Raw genomic sequence first — 14,340 nt, 5'->3', positions numbered from 1 at the left:
CACCAGGAAAGTAGTAGCAACTGCACTAGGGGTGCACGGTACTGTGTACACCAACAGAAGTTAATAACTATGGGTGCACTGTATGTATTGTGTACACCACCAGGAAAGTAGTAGCAACTGCACTAGGGGTGCACCAACAGAAGTGTAATAACTATGGGTGTACTGTATTGACCACCAGAAAAGTTCGAGCAACTGCACAATGGGTGCACAGCACTGTATACTGTGTACACTGCCTGAAGTATATTAGAAACAGTACACCAGGAATGGCCTGCAGTCAGATATAGCTAAACTGGATACGATATAGATATAGCTAAACTGGATACGATATAGATATAGCTAAACTGGATAAGATATAGATATAGATATAGCTAAACTGGATACGATATAGATATAGCTAAACTGGATAAGATATAGATATAGCTAAACTGGATAAGATATAGATATAGCTAAACTGGATAAGATATAGATATAGCTAAACTGGATAAGATATATAGATATAGCTAAATTGGATAAGATATATAGATATAGCTAAATTGGATAAGATATATAGATATATATATTAAATACACTGCAGCATAACCTGCCTGCCAGAAGTATATTAGATACAGTACGCCAGGAAAGGCCTGCAGTGAGATATAGCTAAACTGTATGCAGTGTATATATATATATATATATATATATATATATATATATATATATATATATATATATATATATATATATATATATATATATATATATATATATTTATTTATATTAGGGCTGCGGAAATTAACAATGAATTCCTCGATTAATCATTAATTTTTTTTGATCAGTAGGCTGCCTGCCCTGAGGCCGCTTTGGGCCGAGCTGTGGCTGCAGCACAGCGCTCCGCTCCCTCCTCCTCCTCCACTATATGTCATACACAGTCTGCGGGCATCTCCCGCTGTGTGTCTCCGAGCTGAGTGAAAACTTTGGCCGCGCTGTAAAAAAGTCCCGCCCTCCTCCTAGATCAGCTTGTGTGATAGACGCAGTGTTCTGTCTATCACACAAGCTGATCTAGGAGGAGGGCGGGACTTTTCTCACAGAGCGGCCAAAGTTTTCACACTCAGCTCCAAAACACACAGCGGGAGATGCCCGCAGACTGTGTAATCCAGGCACAGGCACTGACTACAGTGAGGCTGCAATTATGGGCAGGATGAGACTGCATTATGGGCACGGTGAGGCTGCCATTATAGGCATGGCAAGGCTGTGATTATAGGCACGGTGAGACTGCATTATGGGAACGGTGAGGCTGGGATTATGGGCATGGTAAGTCTGAGATTATGGGCACGGTGAAACTGAATTATTTGTATATTATTATAATAATGTGGGGTGTACACAACAAAGTGCTAGAGTGCAATTTGCCTAGTGGGGACACTAGTTAGATTGACCTGTGTGTCCCCAAGGAAAGATATTGGTAGGGTTTTCCCCTCACTTCCTGTTTGGCTATATGACAGGAAGTGAAGCCAATTTTAAGAAACGGGACACAAAGCCCAACCTAAAAAAAAAAACACAAGCAGGGGTTCTAACACTCACTTAGTTTCCCTCAAATGCCCACAATTAGAATAGGATTGTCTGGAGCTTGATTTTAGCGCAATGCTCTAAATCAGTGGTTCTCAACCCTGTCCTCAAGTACCCCCAACAGGCCATGTTTGCAGGTTTTCCTTCATCTTGCCCAGGTGCTTTAAATCACAGTCAATGGCTTGGTATTTTGAACAGCTATTTTAGATAAGATAAATTCACAAAACATGTCCTGTCGGGGGTACTTGAGGACTAAGGCTGAGAACCACTGTGCTAAAAATGGAAAATTGAACTTACCTCTCTAATTTTCCTTTCCTGTTGCGTATCCATGGCAGCATACGCACAATCCATGCATATGCTACCATGAAGGCACCAGGAAAGTAACTTTTAGACAAATCACACTTTTTTTTGATTTGCCATGCCAATCAGCCTAGCTAAGCTGCAGCTGGGAAATTGGTTGCATGAAAAGGAAAACACATAAAACAAACAATTGCTACAAGTTTTATTGGTCAACAAAAACAGGACTTGGAAAAGAGCAAGGTAAGAAAAAAACACATGCATGTTAATTTTATTTTAAATATTTTTATTGATTTTTATATGATGAACAGTGTAGGATCACATATATATGTAAACAATGGATTCATACATATCGAGTACTGAAACAATATCATCATGAGTAACTGAAAAAGAATGTTGAGGTATAGCTACAGGCTAAGGTACACTATAAATCTATATTGCAAGATGTGCTTTTTGACAAGAAGAGCTATGTTAATGAAGAAACTGCCCTAGGGGCCCAAAACCACCTCCGTAATGCCAGTTATGGACTAACCGGTACGCCCAATGGGATCTTCCTGAAGGTGTGTGCAGTGACCCCCCCAGAGTCCACTTCCATTCCCCCAGAGGCTGTCACTGGAGAAGTAGTGGAAGGCAATAAAGGAAGTGCCCTCCAAATTGTAGTACAACCCAAAGGGTGGGAGATAACTTAGTTGCGGGAGGGGCAAGGAACCCCCGGCCAACCCGTAAAAGTTCTTCACAATCTTCCCCTGAGGGAGAACTGCAGAACCCTATATGCTACAGAAATGTAAGGGACAAGAGAGTCCCAAGGAGGAAGAAAGAAAACGTAGGAAAAGAAGAGGGGGAGGAGGGAGAGGAATAAGGATGAGGTTGAATCAGGGAGGTGTTAATATCTGCTCCTGCTGTCATTCCAGGCATGAGATTAATGTTCTGAAGTGAGGCCCATTGAGTTTTGCTACTAAATGCTCCTGAGACATAATCCACAAAATTTTTCTAACACAACTCTTGAGGGATACAGTGGGCTTTTTCCAACATTTAGCAATGGTAATTTTAGCTCCTAACAGAATAAAATAGGACAGTACTTGTGAGTGTTTAGGCAAACCAGGAACATTCTGATTAAGGAGAGCTATATGTATGTTGGGGGCTACTGATGTTTTAAATAAGTTACTGATAATTCGGAAGATTTTCTGCCAAAAAGTTCTGATACGCGGACAGGTCCACCAAGTGTGAATCATTGAGCCCTGGAGCGAATAACCTCTAAAGCATAGAGGGGATGTTCCAGAGAAAATCATTGCTAATCTGGCAGGAACATAGTACCACCTTGACATAACCTTTAGGCTGGCTTCTATAAGAGAGATATTGCAGATACCTTTGAAGGAGCGAGTCCAGGATCTGTACCATTCTGCTGATGTCCACGTTCGGCCTGTATCCTCCTCCCAGGTCTTCGCATATACTGGTGTGTCGGGCTTTGTCATAAGCACCGTATAAATCAAGGAGATGCCCCCTTTCTGGTCCTGGATATTCGAGCACCAGTGTTTGTAGGGGGTTATCGGTGGAGGTTTCGAATTGTTACACCAAATAGTATGTAGAAAATGTGAAATTTGGGTGAATCTAAAATTTACCGAGTCCAGCATGTCGAGTTTTTTCTTACAGTGAGATAAGGTTAGTGGGCCAGTTAGGGTAAGGAAGTGACTGATTAGATAGAGACCTTTATCAGTCCACCATCTAAATGCTTGTATGTTTACACCCAGGGGGAAGTCAGCATTATTAAAAATATGTGATAGAGGTTTTAGAGGAGAGGTCAGGATAGTTTGTCTGAATAGCTTGGTACTGAGTGATATGGAGTGTGACAGGGTGGGAGCCATTATGGCTGGTCTGATTTATGGGTCACACCACAGAAGGTAGTCAAGGGTGTGAAGAGGCGTCACTCTTCTTTCTATAGAGAGCCAGTCTGGTTTTTGGACCCTTAGAGAATCATTATCATTGATATTTGAGCCAATTGAGCAGCCTGGTAGTATCCCCAAAGCTCTGGTAGTCCCAGTCCGCCCTGAGATTTAAGGCGAAGAAGGATGCTGGACGGGCATCTGTATCCCTTCTTTCCCCAGACAAAGCGCATAATTTACGACTGTAGTTTGCGGAGGAAACTTTTCTTGAGTGGGATTGGAAGGGAGCGGAATAAATACAGGAGGCGTGGAAGAAGTGTCATTTTCAAAGCGTGTACCCTTCCCAGCCAGGATAGACCACATTCAGACCATTTATCAATAGGGATGAGCCGAACACCCCCCTGTTCGGTTCGCACCAGAACATGCGAACAGGAAAAAAGTTCGTTCGAACATGCGAACACCGTTAAAGTCTATGGGACACGAACATGAATAATCAAAAGTGCTAATTTTCAAGGCTTATATGCAAGTTATTGTCATAAAAAGTGTTTGGGGACCTGGGTCCTGCCCCAGGGGACATGGATCAATGCAAAAAAAAGTTTTAAAAACGGCCGTTTTTTCAGGAGCAGTGATTTTAATAATGCTTAAAGTCAAACAATAAAAGTGTAATATCCCTTTAAATTTCGTACCTGGGGGGTGTCTATAGTGTGCCTGTAAAGGGGCGCATGTTTCCTGTGTTTAGAACAGTCTGACAGCAAAATGACATTTTGAAGGAAAAAACTCATTTAAAACTACCCGCGGCTATTGCATTGCCGACAATACACATAGAAGTTCATTGATAAAAACGGCATGGGAATTCCCCAAAGGGGAACCCCGAACCAAAATAAAAAAAAAAAAATGACGTGGGGGTCCCCCTAAATTCCATACCAGGCCCTTCAGGTCTGGTATGGATTTTAAGGGGAACCCCGCGCCAAAAAAAAAAAAAAAAAACGGCGTGGGGTCCCCCCAAAAATCCATACCAGACCCTTATCCGAGCACGCAACCTGGCAGGCCGCAGGAAAAGAGGGGGGGACGAGAGTGCGGCCCCCCTCCCTCCTGAACCGTACCAGGCCACATGCCCTCAACATTGGGAGGGTGCTTTGGGGTAGCCCCCCAAAACACCTTGTCCCCATGTTGATGAGGACAAGGGCCTCATCCCCACAACCCTGGCCGGTGGTTGTGGGGGTCTGCGGGCGGGGGGCTTATCGGAATCTGGAAGCCCCCTTTAACAAGGTGACCCCCAGATCCCGGCCCCCCCCCTGTGTGAAATGGTAAGGGGGTACATAAGTACCCCTACCATTTCACAAAAAAAGTGTCAAAAATGTTAAAAATGACAAGAGACAGTTTTTGACAATTCCTTTATTTAAATGCTTCTTCTTTCTTCTATCTTCCTTCATCTTCTGGTTCTTCTGGCTCTTCTGGTTCTTCTGGTTCTTCCTCCGGCGTTTTCGTCCAGCATCTCCTCCGCGGCGTCTTCTGTCTTCTTCTCCTCGGGCCGCTCTGCACCCATGGCATGGGGGGGAGGCTCCCGCTCTTCTCTTCTTCTCTTCTTCTTTTCTTCTTTTCTTCTTTTCTTCTCTTCTTCTCTTCTTCTTCATTTTCTTCTCCGGGCCGCTCCGCAATCCATGCTGGCATGGAGGGAGGCTCCCGCTGTGTGACGGCGCTCCTCGTCTGACAGTTCTTAAATAAGGGGGGGGGGCCACCCGGTGACCCCGCCCCCCTCTGACGCACGGTGACTTGACGGGACTTCCCTGTGACGTCACGGGGAATGCCACAGGGAAGTCCCGTCAAGTCACCGTGCGTCAGAGGGGGGCGGGGTCACCGGGTGGCCCCGCCCCCCGTTATTTAAGAACTGTCAGACGAGGAGCGCCGTCACACAGCGGGAGCCTCCCTCCATGCCAGCATGGATTGCGGAGCGGCCCGGAGAAGAAAATGAAGAAGAAGAGAAGAAGAGAAGAAGAGAAGAAGAGAAGAAGAGAAGAAGAGAAGAGCGGGAGCCTCCCCCCCATGCCATGGGTGCGGAGCGGCCCGAGGAGAAGAAGACAGAAGACGCCGCGGAGGAGATGCTGGACGAGAACGCCGGAGGAAGAACCAGAAGAACCAGAAGAGCCAGAAGAACCAGAAGATGAAGGAAGATAGAAGAAAGAAGAAGCATTTAAATAAAGGAATTGTCAAAAACTGTCTCTTGTCATTTTTAACATTTTTGACACTTTTTTCGTGAAATGGTAGGGGTACTTATGTACCCCCTTACCATTTCACACAGGGGGGGGGCCAGGATCTGGGGGTCACCTTGTTAAAGGGGGCTTCCAGATTCCGATAAGCCCCCCGCCCGCAGACCCCCACAACCACCGGCCAGGGTTGTGGGGATGAGGCCCTTGTCCTCATCAACATGGGGACAAGGTGTTTTGGGGGGCTACCCCAAAGCACCCTCCCAATGTTGAGGGCATGTGGCCTGGTACGGTTCAGGAGGGAGGGGGGGCCGCACTCTTGTCCCCCCCTCTTTTCCTGCGGCCTGCCAGGTTGCGTGCTCGGATAAGGGTCTGGTATGGATTTTTGGGGGGACCCCACGCCGTTTTTTTTTTTTTTTTTTGGCGCGGGGTTCCCCTTAAAATCCATACCAGACCTGAAGGGTCGGGGTTCCCCTTTGGGGAATTCCCATGCCGTTTTTATCAATGAACTTCTATGTGTATTGTCGGCAATGCAATAGCCGCGGGTAGTTTTAAATGAGTTTTTTCCTTCAAAATGTCATTTTGCTGTCAGACTGTTCTAAACACAGGAAACATGCGCCCCTTTACAGGCACACTATAGACACCCCCCAGGTACGAAATTTAAAGGGATATTACACTTTTATTGATTGACTTTAAGTATTATTAAAATCACTGCTCCTGAAAAAAAGGCCGTTTTTAAAACTTTTTTTTGCATTGATCCATGTCCCCTGGGGCAGGACCCAGGTCCCCAAACACTTTTTATGACAATAACTTGCATATTAGCCTTTAAAATTAGCACTTTTGATTTCTCCCATAGACTTTTAAAGACTTTTAAAGGGTGTTCCGCGGCATTCGAATTTGCCGCGAACACCCCAAATTGTTCGCTGTTCGGTGAACTTGCGAACAGCCAATGTTCGAGTCGAACATGAGTTCGACTCGAACTCAAAGCTCATCCCTATTTATCAAGTTCCCCCCTGCATTTATAAATCATGGGGGGATAATTAGCTTTGAAGAGGCTACTGATATCCGCTGTGAGGTTGGTTCCAAGATATCGGATGGTCCTCTGGGCCCAGGGGAAGTCAAAATTACTAGTGAATTGTGAAAGGAGACCGGAAGGTACAGTAACATTTAGCGCGGTGGATTTATTCATATTAACCGTCAGACCTGACACTGCACTGAACGCGGTTAGAACTTTGTATATCCCTGGAATGGAGATAAGTGGGGAGGTAATATACAGTATGAGGTCATCAGCATAGAGTGCGCATTTATGTTCCTGATCTCCGCACTGTACCCCTTTAATGTCTGGGTTTGATCTAATAGCTATGGACAGGGTTTCTATAGCTATTGCAAATAGGAGGGGGGATAGTGGACACCTCTGTCTGGTGCCCCTGCCTATAGGGAACGAAGTCGAGTATCTACCCAGCAGACGTACCTGTGCTGTCGGGTTGGAGTACAGGGAGCAAATCAGATTTAGGCAGTATGGACCAAAACCATTTTTGTAGCATGTCAAACAAGTATGTCCAGTCTATGGAATCAAAGGCCTTATGTAGGTCAATTGATAAGAGGAATCCTTTTTGAGGGGGGCTACCGTCCCAGTGAGATTGTAAAAGGGATATAATGTCAATTGTCCTAATCTGGTCTGTACTTTGCCGTCCAGGGATAAAACCCACCTGGTCTCTATGAATATAAGAGGGAATGAAGCTTGACACCCTGTTCGCCAAAATTTTTGTTAGGATCTTAATATCATTATTGATTAAAGACCTCACTGGGGTCTCTCTTGTTTGGGGATCATTGAGACATAGGTCTGATCCTAATGGAGAACCCTCTCTAAGGAATTTAAAGAATTTGGAAAGGTGTGGGGCTAGTGTAGGTACAAACTTTTTATAGTACCCCATGGAGAGTCCGTCCGGGCCTGGAGCAGAACCTAGTTTTAGAGAATTAATCGTATCTAGAACTTCTGACTGAGAAAGGACTTTCAAGTAAGTCACTGTGTTCCTTAGAGAGGGAGGGCAATAAAATGGAGTTCAAGAATTCCTGCTGTGGCTTCGCTAAATGAGGGGGTCGCCGTTTATAAAGTTCCCCGTAGTATTGGAGGAAAGCTTCCATTATTTTAGCAGGGTTCTGAGACAGTTCCCCGGATTGTAGCTTCACTTTTGGAAAGGCTAATGATCTGGGTTTGGGGCTGAGCTTAACCACAAGTTTCGAGCCAATCTTGTCCTTTTGGGATTAGAATTTAGCCCCCGACCATCTGAGTTGTTTTTCAGCTGTTGTAGTGAGGTTCAGGTTTAGCAGTGCCCGAGCTTTATCCAGTTTGTCTAACAATTCTGGGGAAGGGTTTAGCTTGTGGGCTCTTGAGAGGGACTTGAAATCCGCTGTGAGTTTAATCATGTCCGCTCTGTGTTGTGACCTAAGCTGGGCTGTAATTTGGATTAGTTTCCCCCTGATTACTGACTTGTGTGCAGCCCACACCATCTCAGGGGAAACATCACTTATGGAATTTATATCAAAGTATTCCTTGATGGCTCCTTCTATGATGGTACACTGTATGGGGTCACTTAATAAAGATTCCTGTAGACGCCATCATGGGGGGTTAGTACGTTCCGAGGCTCTTTAAGTTAGTAGCGTGACCATCGAGTGGTCGATAGGGAGGTGTCCACTATCTTGGAATTCAAAACCAAAGGGATCGTAGGGGGTCTAGTGAAGATGTGGTCTATCCTGGCATAGGAACCATGGGGAGCTGAGTAATGTGTGTAATCTTTAGAATGTGGGTGAGTCTCCCTCAAAATGTCTATTAATCCCATTTCATGAAGAAGTTTCGCTATTTTAGCACTTTGTCTGGAAGGGCGTTTAGGCTTAGGGATACCAGCACCAATCTTGTCCAAGGAGAAATCAAATGCTGTGTTGGAGTCCCCACCAATAAAGATTGTGCCCTTAAGATGCGGTTGGAGTTTATGCAATAAGGAGTCAAAAAAAACTTCCTGACCCTTGTTGGGAGAGTAGTAAGAGACAAAAGTATATAACTCTCCATCAATGGTCCCTGAGACTAAAATGAAATGGCCCAGGGGGTCCAACACAGTTTCTGATTGAGCAATGTTAATGTGTTTGGCGAAGCAAATGGCAATGCCCTTTGTTTTGTTATGTGCAGAGGCGAGGAAAAATTGTGGGAAGTGCTGGTGAAGAAATGTGAGTTGGTAAGATGTGGGGAAGTGAGTCTCTTGGAGGAAGAGGACATCTGTGTGCATGGATTTGTAAAGCTGAAAAAGTTTTCTGCGTTTAACGGGGGAGTCCCTGAGCGTGATTGAGATATGATTTTAAGAGTATGCTTCCTAGTGGGAGGATTAGCCATTATATATGAGAGGTGAGGTCAGGATTGCGTTAAAGATCTTACCGTGCCAGATGACGGTCGAGGCTCCCAAGAGCCCAAGTGTGGTGGAAGTAGTCTTGTCAAGACCTGGAAGGAGAGATTGAAGCCGGACCCGGAACTTGTGAGCGTACAAGTGCAAAAGGGAGGGAAAGGAGAGAAAAGAGATGAAAGAGCAGGAGAGAAAGCACAAGTGTTATGTCAACGTTCAGTAACAAATATATTGTCCTAGCCCCCCCAATTCCAAGGGTAGGATGGGGGATCCCATCCTGACCCTATAACCTGAGAGGACCGGTGTCCCATCCCTGGGGCACCGGTAAAAGAACCAATGGCATTAACTGCGCTCTTGGTTCCTAATGGAGGTGCACTGGAACCACCTCTACCATGCCACCAGTAGTACATATCTATAAGAAAGGCGGATGTCAAAAGGAAATCTTCAATGATGTAACTGTCAGAGCGAACCAAAAACATGAATAACTTAAATGTAAAAGGAAACGTAACAGAGAAATTGTAATCTCAACCATCCCCCCGGGGCTCACTCCTCCGCCCTAGAGCCCGGGGGGGGGGGGGGGTTGGAGGACAGAGCAAGACAGCGAGAGCCCTGACCCCCAGGGCAGCAGGGAGCTAGACTTTTCCCCACTGTCCGGAAGGCCAAAGCTGCCATATCTATGATTTAAATTGGGGGGAGATTAATCCAGATAGGGTAAATTATATAAATTTGTTTCCCCCCTCCCCTCCGGTAAGACCCACATAAATGTTCACTAATGTGAATATTAAGCTAGACATAAATCCCCCAATATTATCCTGAGCAACTCGTGTGAGCCAGTGTCCTGCAGAGGGCACAAGCTTTTTGTCCCCCCCACAGTCCCAAAAGGCATGCAGTAAAGGCCGTTCTCCATGTGTATTTCTTCAGAGGGGATGACCACAGTCAAGATCCCCATTGTAGTATGTCCCCAAAGCCCAGGGACCCTCGAGGTGAGAAAGTTATAAGTAGAATGAAAAGAGTAACACAGGACCATGGTAAACAAAAGGGAAGTTCCGGATCAGAGCCCTGATCCTGATGGGGCCAAAACATCAAGTTGGGAAATTTTCCTTGGTGCGTTTGGAACTCTGCTTCAGCCAAGAAGGTTGCAGAGGGCTCGCTGGTGGTGGACGTTTCGTAGAAGCGGGAGTATTCCTGCCCTGCTGGGGGTATGATGGATCTTGTGAGATCAGGCCTTTTTGCATAGCTGGCCGGGACGGCCGCCGCGGTCATCTGGCCTGAGAGGCTCCTCTGGACGTGTGCCATTATGCTGTGCTTGTTCCCGGGGGTCTCCCTCGCTCGAATATGCCTATGAGGTGTGCTGGGGTCCGCTCTGATGGCTATGGTGGCGATCTGTGGGCAGCGGTGGAGGGGAGCTCTAGAAGCCGGTGGCCATCTTAGAAGCTGCCACGCATGCGCCTCCTCACATGCATGTTAATTTAAGACACTAACAGAATATGGTTTTTGAGGTCTGACCATTTTGCATTGGAAATTAACAGGAGTTAAAAGGACTGCTCTCATAAATGGATATCTATTAAGGATTTTAACAGTCACAACATCTTGAGAAAGATTTTGCTAAATAATGCAGCACAGACAGTTAAATCAAAGTGGACAACCTACAAATGACACAAATTGACAATATCAAAAATATTTCAGGGGAAAATATCCCCACCTAAAAAAATACAAAAGTAAAAAAAAAAAACTTGCTCGAAAACACACGTTTTGCAAAGACATAACAAAGGTAAAATACATGTGCTACAAACTTGATAAGGACACCCAAATGTACTCTTTTTTCACCAGTTCAGAAAACTCTATCGAGAGGCTATTCAGCTTGACGCTCATTCACTGTCTCCAACAAGGTCTTACATCATCGTGGAAGAGACTTAATTTTTATTCAATATCCTCCATTTTTTAAACTTCCAGATGCCTTCAGCATCCACACCCTTCTTTTTATCCAACACGAATAAGAAGTATAGCTTGCTTAGATATAATCCTATACATTGTTTACTGTCTAATGAAACCTTTTTATATACATACAAGTTGCGTGCATCCCACAACACTTCCTTTAATGCACATAACACTAACCACAATACTCTCTGTTAATCTTTTTCCAGTTTCCCCATGCCATACATCATCATTTTCCACTCACTCACCTTTACTCCTGTTATTTCTTTCACCAGATCTTGACTCCTATTAATCACATCTTTCGCCACCCCCCCAGAACACATGCTCACTGTCTTCTACACCCCCACAATTCATTACTGGACAAATATCAGACACACACAAATCCCTCCTTTACATAAATAGCCTTTTAGCTAGACATTCATGCAAACTCATCCATAATATCTGTCTCTGCACATTTGTCACCCCATATACACTCATTTTCTTCTATACTTCCCCAGCCACTGACAAATTAACTCCCTTAAGGTTACACACATACTCCTTCTCTATCAACCACTTTCTCACCTTCACTTTATCCCGCTCCCCTTCTCCTAAATCTGCCAACTTAAACTCTACCCTAAACCATTCTAATACCCAGTAGTCGCGTGCCACCATGTAGGCCTTGAATCCCTTTCCACCCACCCCCATCTCCTAAACAACCTCCCACCCGAAAAGATATCATCCTAGCACACACTCCACCATTCCTCAAAATTTTCACCACACAAAACTAAGAATGCATTAACAAAAAACTCACATTCAGAAAACCTAACCCACCATTACATTCACGTCTACACACATTCTCTTGACTCTTTCCATTTTCAATCCCCATAAAAAAGTAATCAATATGTTAATTTTCCTCTTTTTTAATTTTAATCTTATCTCCCCAGGAGGGAAGATATTGCTTGCATACAACATTAAAGGTAAGATTACTGCCTTGACTACTAAAACTTTCCCATAAATCGACAATTTTCTTAGACATCAAAACCTCAACTTCAATCTTTTCTCCCACTCCATTCCAACATGCTTCCCCTTTCATTCCATGGTCAAACACAATACCCAAAATCCTCACTCCATCCTCAACCTTCGCAATCTGATCATCCACACATTCCACTTGCCTCCCATACACACCCAAACTACACTTATTCCAATACAGGCTCATTCCCGCCCACCACCGACTGACACACTGCAACCACTTCATCCATATAACCTAAACATTTCACAATTTTCCCCACACTCCCAGACACCAAAAAGCCCCTCACCACCTTATCCCTCTGTATCATCCTTAAAAGTGGATCAATAAAACAAATAAAAAAGAATAGGGGACAGGGGACACCCCTGTCTCACCCCAGATTTAACCAAAAAAGCCCACCCCAAACTCCCATTAACCAGAACCTGACTACTGATCTTCCAATACAACCCTTTTATTACATTAATGAGCTGCTCTGGTATACCCACCTGCTTCAAAACCTCCCACAAAAACCCATGATTTGCTTTATCATATGCCTTCTCTAGGTCAAAACATGTCAGGATAATCGAACTATTCCTACCTTTACAAAAATTAATTAAATCCCTAACTAAAATTAAATTCTCTGAGATCATTCGACCCGGCACTGCACAGGTCTGCATCTCGCTAACCATCCTACTAATGACCTTAGATAATCTCCTTACTGCCATTTTTGCAAATACCTTGTAGTCTGAATTTAACAACAATGAGATAGGCCTCCAATTTTGAATATCCTTCCCATCCCCCTTCTTATAACTCAATACCACTACCTCTTCTCTCAGATTCGGATATAATACCTTCATCATGCAGTTAAATACTGAACCACTTCCCCCTTAATTATATCCCAAAACAATTTAAAAAAACTCACTTGGTAAGCCATCCCCTCCCGGGGTTTTATTAGCCCCCATGCTTGTCACAGCTTCCCACACCTCCTCCTCGTTCACCTCTTTCTGCAAAAAGACCTTATTATCCTCATCTAAATTATCCTCTACCATATCAATCATTCTAGTATCTGACTCATCAACACACACTCCCTCATGCAACTGTTCATAAAATTAGTCACGCATTCCAGCACATTCTCTCCCTTATATTCCCTCCCTTCTTCATCATACACACCCTCAAACACTCCTTTTTCCTTACAAACCTTGAGAAAAAAAATCTAGAGCATTTTTCATCCTGCTCCAGATGTTTTACTCTCACTTGAAAAATAATTTGTTTTCCTCTTTCAGTTAATACCTCCTTAATCCTCTTCCTAACATGGTCTATTTCATCGGCCATGTCAAAGCCCATATTCCTAAATGAATATAATGTAGCCAACCTGACTTGTAACCTAGAATATCTCCTTTTCTCACTGCTACTTTATACATTACTAAAATTGGCTTTGACATGCTCGTCCTGCAATAATAAACTATTTAACCTCCACACTCCTAAACCAAACTTAATACTATCCCCCCTACTCAAATCAACATACACTGCCACATGGTCTGGAAAAATTACCGGCCTGTGCTTAACATTAGCACATTTGAACGCATCAGAAAAAAAAACATAAATCAATTCTGGATTTGGTGCGCCCACACGCAGAAAAAAAAAGTCAAATATGGATCCACCAATCCCAGAACAATATGAGCATCATTGAGATGTAAGTACTGAATCACCCCATTCAGCATGGTGCTACCTACATCTAACTTAGTCTCCGCTACTCCTATCCAATCTTTCGCAAAACCAATCGTATTAAAATCACCCATGATCACAGTAGGTCTCCTTTCCACTGCATGTAACTTCAAAACTTCAAAAAACTCAAAAAAAAAATTATATGTGTATTCACAGGAGCATATAAATTAAAAAGCCTAAACTTCTGGTTAAACAAAACTAAATCTGCCATAATTAATCTTCCTGGCACTAACACAACATGTAACATAATGCAAATATTTCTATTTGTAATGATAATGCCTACCCCAGCATTCCTATTGTCCCCAACTGCCGAGCATATGTAATCCACCACCCACTCCGGAGGCTTGGGAGGTCGATTAAAAAAAAACATTCCCGTAGAC

General features: G+C 44.0%; 1 long non-coding RNA gene across 1 annotated transcript in view; it reads right to left on the bottom strand.

Moving 5' to 3' along the window:
• LOC141103285 (uncharacterized) overlaps positions 1-13,254 on the bottom strand; it is a 66,010-nt gene extending 52,756 nt beyond the window's left edge. The window contains exon 1 of the long non-coding RNA XR_012235288.1: positions 13,158-13,254. This is a non-coding gene — a long non-coding RNA (uncharacterized lncRNA). The remainder of the gene's footprint in view (positions 1-13,157) is intronic.
• Positions 13,255-14,340: the final 1,086 nt, after the last annotated feature.

Source organism: Aquarana catesbeiana, linkage group LG07, assembly GCF_042186555.1.
Source record: "Aquarana catesbeiana isolate 2022-GZ linkage group LG07, ASM4218655v1, whole genome shotgun sequence".
NCBI lineage: Eukaryota > Metazoa > Chordata > Amphibia > Anura > Ranidae > Aquarana > Aquarana catesbeiana.
The sequence above is the reverse complement of the archived record's forward strand: the minus strand, read 5'-3'. Positions and strand labels throughout refer to the sequence as shown.